The 6,100-nt window shown below is 39.7% G+C and overlaps 1 pseudogene; it reads left to right on the top strand.

Moving 5' to 3' along the window:
* Positions 1 to 1,437: 1,437 nt before the first annotated feature.
* LOC132673824 (CD9 antigen-like) lies at positions 1,438 to 2,106 on the top strand (annotated as a pseudogene).
* The last annotated feature ends 3,994 nt before the right edge of the window (positions 2,107 to 6,100 follow it).

Genomic DNA, 6,100 nt, shown 5'->3' with positions numbered 1-6,100 from the left:
TTAACTGCTTGCTTTTAAAAAAAAGAGAAGCAGCAGCAGCCGACACCATTCTCCAGATTTTAACTGAGCTCCGAATCTCAAAACACAGTATTCAAAATGGCCAACATACAGTCCAAAATTATTCAACATGCAAAGAACTAGGAAAATCTAAACAACTGAAAGAAAGAGGCAATCAACACACAACAACACTAAGATGACCACAAATATTGGAATTATCAAACCAAAAAAAGCTATGGCAGTTATTATAGCCAGGCCACATGGAGTAAGGGCAAACAACTACCTAGAAACAAATGGAATTTAGGCATTTTCAGTAAAGAAATAGAAGCTACACAATAAGTACTAAGTGAAAATTCTAAAACTGAAAAATACAATAACAGATTTTTTTTAACTCAATAGACAGATCTCAGTAGTAGTACAGAGATAAGAGAGCCGGTAAACTTGAAGACAGATCAGTAGAAATTATCCAATCAGAATAACAAGGGGCGAAGGTTCAATAATAAACAAAGCTTCATATTGGAACAATATCACAAGGTCTATTACTCATCCTCCTGGAGTCCCAGAAGGAGGGAAAAGAAAATGGTACCAACAAATATATAAATAATGGCTGAAGATGCCCCAAATTTGGTGAAAGACATACATTTACAGATCCAAGAATCTCAGTAAACCAAAGAGGATAAATTTAAAGAAAACCACGCCAAGACATATAATTAAAATGCTAAAAGCTTTACCCAATTCTGCTTTCCTCACCCTTCACAGGTATGTCTCCTGAAAACACCCCACCACAAACCTCCACATATAAATACCAGAGTCTCAGAGCCTGCTTCCTGGGGAATCCCACCCGTGATATAGCAAAATTAAGTTTACCTCTAGAGAGGCAGAGGAGAGGATGGAATTTGAGACATGAATAGAAAAAAGTTTATAAGCTTAACCTGGCTATATATTATATTATTTTACTTTTTGTATGTTTGAAATAGTTTACAATTTCGAAAAACATATGTATGTCTCCAGCAGACATTGTGATACATATCACAGTAATTTAAGCCAATTATTTCTGCCAGTCACATAGTAACTTCTCGAAAATCCACAGTATGCAATGTAGTTAATAATCTGGACCAAGGGTGGGGCGAAACCTTTAAATATTGAGATGTCAAGTGAAATTGTCTACACGTGCTTAGCTAATTTTTTCTGAAAGTCGCTTGTAAAAAATATTTTTAAAGTCTAGAGAGAAAAATAACTCTGCAATAAAAACAAATATTCTATTCTTACAAGACCAAAATGATAGACTTTTCTAACAGAATTTCCTTTCATTAGGTTTTTAATAGCAATTTGCAAGAAAGACAGTATCAAAAAGAGGTTTAGGCTGCCACTGACACCTCGGGTCCTGGCAATGTACACCCCTTGGGCCACACCAGTAGGCCAGCCTGTCCAGCCTTTACCATGCTGGTCAAAAAAGGCACCAAGTGCATCAAATACCTGATTTTTGGATTTAACTTCATTTTTCTGGCTTGCCAGGATTGTATTCCTTGCCATTGGACTTAGCTCTGAATCGACTTTGAGGCCAAGAGCATCTTGGAGCTGGAAATAATCATTCCAGCTTCTACAGTGGAGTATATATTCTGATTACAGCTGGTGCCTCAGGATGCTGGTGGGGTTTCTCGGCTGCTAGGCTGCTGTGCAGGAGCCCCAGTGCATGCTGGGATTATTCTTTGGCTTCCTCTTGGTGACATTTGCCATTGAAATAGCTGCAGCCAGCTGGGATATTCCCACAAAGATGAGGTGATTAAGTCCAGGAGTTTTACAAGGATACCTACACCAAGCTGAAAACCAAGGACAAGCCCCAGCGGGATGCTAAAAGCCATCCACTCTGCATTGGACTACTGTGGTTTGGCTGGAGGAGTGGAACAATTTATCTCCGACATCTGCCCCCAAAAGGATTTACTCTCAAACATCCCAATGAAGCACTGCTCTGAGGCCATCAAAGAGGTCTTTGACAACAAATCCCACATCATCAGTGCATGGGCTTTGGGACTGCTGTGGTGATAATATCTGGAAGTCTTCAGTATGACCCTGTGCTGTGCTATCCACAGGAGCCGAGAGAGAATCTAGAGTCAGATTGTGCCCCTGAAAAGCAAAGTTTACCCCTGGAGGTGGGTGATTATTTCCTTGGGTGTTTTTTTTCCCCCGGGAGTCAGGGGGGATGCACTAACTTTAGTATTAATTCTGCATTTCTAAACAAAAAAAAATTATCCTATGTTTGTCTTTTTGATGCTTTGTTCAATACTGGTATTCACAGTAGCTTTGGTTTGTATTTTTTGGTTATTTGGTTTTGCTTATGTTAAGCAGAAATCCTGAAATGAAAGGTATCATATTTGCTATACTGTAGACAAAAGATATTGTACACAGAGAATTTTTTTACTTTAAAGAGATTTTAAAATGTCTATCACATTTAATCAAGTTGTAACTTATGTTGAAGAAAATTTCATACATAATAAAAGATTATATGACAATTAAAAAGTTTATACTGCACTCTTCTTATATTATTTCATGTTATCAATAAAATGTCTTTAGTTATGAATCCTCACGTTCCATGGCCACAACATGAAAATGAGCCATAATTTCACCCTTTCACTACTTTACATATTAGTCCTTGGAACTGTTCAAATTACAGGATGTCAAATCAAAAAACTGGTAGGGAAAACTGCTATCTTGTAACTTTATGGAAGTGAAAAAGCTGTTGGCCCTATGAATCATCAGGCGGTAAATTCACCTTCTGCCTCCTCACCCTATTCACAGATTCCAAAACTAGCTGAGGACATTGGAAAGAGCCTGCTTAGTAAGAAATCTTTCTCTCTTTCTAATGTGTGCACACGCATGCACACGAGCACACACACACATACACACATGTGGCTTCAAGTTCACAAGCCTGTCAACAGAGTGGGTGTGGAGAAGGGAAAGGATCTCTAAAAGCCATATATATATGTTCCAAAAAAAAAAAAAAAACCCAAAAAACAAAACTGCCCACAAGGACTGAACTTCCAGGAGTACAGGTATATGAAGTGAAGGACAGAGTAAGCAAAATTCTGTGTTTGCAGAATAGATTAAACATCAAAAAGAAAAGAAGAGACCAAAAAGATATTCTCCTTAGAGTAAAATCTTTTGTTTAGTTATTTTTAATGCTTTCCCACAGAGAATAGAATATGAAACCAGGGAGCCCAATCTTATCTCAGAGAGAGAGCATTAAAGGGCATAAGAAAGAGGACTCAAGAGTTATTCAATGGACAAAAGATTGAAGAGCTTTGGTGGTATTTTTTTCCAGAGGACGACTTACACTACAGGAGCCTGAGGGAAAGAGTAAGAAGTCTTGGATAAAGGCTAAGACTGGTAAGAAAGTCTTGAGCTAAAAAAGAGGAATGGCCTTGTGGTAGTCAGCCAGAGGCAGTTTCAAGGGTTGCCATCTGCTTCTTGGTACTGGAGCTCTATCAGTGCTTGTTTCTAATCCTATGTTGGAAAAACAAGGCAATGTCACCAGATGAGATTCAGACTATCCAAGGAAACCAGACATCGTAGGTCTGTCAGCACTGGGTAAGTGACCACAATGTAAAGCATACTCTATCCAGATCTGCATGTCTTTATTAAGAAAACAAATTCCAAGTCTCTTGATTTCAAGGACTTTCTTACCCTATACAGGAGAAAAGACATCTGTGTGGGGTAACAGATGATTTTTAAAAACCATAAGCTGATGTCTCCCATTAACTACTGCTGTGTAACATGTAAGAGTTACGTACTTGAGGGAAGTAGAAGAAAGCAAGGATGGAAGAGATTCAGATGATGACCAGAATGAGAAAAAAGAACAATGGGAAACTATTTCCCAGAGGAGGGAAGTTTCACACATTTCTTATAAGTAATAGGTGTCATGGTTCCACAGAGAAGAGGAAGAGGAAGATAAAACAGACAAAAAATATTGTCACCTTCTAGAGTTCCAAGGCAGAAATGAGAAGAGGATGCTTGAGATTTTCCTGAAGCATTTACTAAGATGTATTCAAAACAAAACAAAACAAAATGCAATCAAAATGGGAAGCAGTTAGAGATTTAGCACAGATAGTTTTCATTTGGCGAATAAGAGACCTGAAAAGGGGCATGATTACAGCTTCAGGGGGAATTGCGGAGAATGGGTTAAAACTGTCAAGAACTATGAAGAGTCTGAGATTTTAATTTACTTGCAAGCCTACAAGTGAGCCTGCAGAAGTCATGAGCTCCTGCATCAGAGACAAAGGTCCTACTTTTTCATGGCACAACCAGACACCTGCACATCAGTTTTGTTTTGGTTACCCCTACTCCCCAAATGCCACAGGGGTGATACAGAAGGGCTGGTGGATCCCGCACATACAGTAGGTTTGCATCACAGCTGAGGAATACTGAGCTGAGGAAACCCAAATCTTCTATAATGAGCAGCAAGCAAGTCTGTCTGATCTTTGCTCCAATAGAAGGTATCATTTTATTATACTGGACAGTAAGCAAACCTGCATACTTGAAAAGATCATCCAGAACAAAAAGGCAGTTGGTCTTTCTGCTCACAAGATATTAAAAAATGCAAGAGACCTATAGAGAGTGGTCTCTGTACAAGTAGAGGATGGGAAGACCCTCAAAATGAATGCATAGGAAGTCAAGATGTCAGAGATGAAGGAATATAACAGAGCAGGAAATATAATAAGTGAGGAGAAAAGAATACAGCTTCTTTGCAGAAGAATCAGCAAAAATGTATTATGATCTGAAGGTCTGAATCTTTGGAATGGGTGTTGAAAGGAAAGAAGTAGGAAAGAAAGGATCCAACAAAACTACTCTGTATTGGTTAACTATTGCTATGTAGTAAATTACCTCAAAACATAATGACTCACAATAATAAACACCTATTATCTCACACAGTTTCATGGGTCAGGAATCTGGGGGCAGCTTAGCTGGCTGGTTCTGGTTCAGAGTCAGTCATGAGGTTGCAGTCTAGAGGTTGGCTAAGGCTACAGTCACCTGAAGGCTTCACTGGGGCTGGCCGATCTGTTTCCACACTGATGATTCATTCACATGCCTGGCAAGTTAGCACTGGCTGTGGTCAAGAAGCCTCAGCACCTACCCCTCCCCAAGGAGAACATCGTAACATGCAAGCCAGCTTCCCCAAGAGTGAGTGATCCAAGAGAAATCAAGAAAGAAGTCACAATGCTTTTTATGATTTAGTCTCAGAAGGCACTAATATTCTGATATTCTAGTCATTAGAAGCAAGTCACTAAGTCCAACTCACACTCAAGAGGAAGAGAATTGAGCTCACATCTTAAAGAGTACAGTAACAAAGACTTTATGGATACATTTTAAAACCACCACACACTCCAAGTGTATGTACTTGACACAATGAAGGAGCATATTATTAGTAAGCAATAGATGATGTGGCCACTAGTAAGACTGTAGTTGAAGCAGACAGGTCCCAGAGTAGGGTGTGGGTAGGTGGGCTGCTTTTGGTGTGTTTAAGATAATATTCTAGAGAGGCAAAATTTCTAATTTTTTCTTGGTTACAATGTATATTTTCTCAGGGTGCCTAGGTGGCTCAGTGGGTTAAGCATCTGACCAGCTCAGGCCATGATCTTGTGGTTTGTGGGTTTAAGCCCCGCATCGGGCTCTGTGCTGACAGCTCAGAGCCTGGAGCCTGTTTCAGATTTTGTGTCTCCCTCTCTCTGACCCTCCCCCGTTCATGCTCTGTCTCTCTCTGTCTCAAAAATAAATAAAGTAGGGGGCGCCTGGGTGGCTCGGTCGGTTAAGTGTCCGACTTCGGCTCAGGTCATGATCTCATGGGTCCGTGAGTTCAAGCCCCGCGTCGGGCTCTGTGCTGACAGCTCAGAGTCTGGAGACTGCTTCAGATTCTGTGTCTCCCTCTCTCTCTCCCCCTCCCCTCGCTCAAAAATAAGTATTAAAATTTTTTAATGTATATTTTCTCTTTCTTATCTCTTTTCCCTATCACTAGTACCTAGTTCTTTGTACATAGATGATCACAGATTTTTTTTTGTTTTATTTTGATTCAGCTATAATGCAAGTTGATGTTCCCATAGCAATTTTTAAA

The sequence above is a fragment of the Panthera onca genome, chromosome C1 (genome assembly GCF_046562875.1).
Source record: "Panthera onca isolate mPanOnc1 chromosome C1, mPanOnc1 haplotype 2, whole genome shotgun sequence".
Classification (NCBI taxonomy): Eukaryota; Metazoa; Chordata; class Mammalia; order Carnivora; family Felidae; genus Panthera; species Panthera onca.
This window is presented reverse-complemented; position numbering and strand designations above follow the sequence as displayed.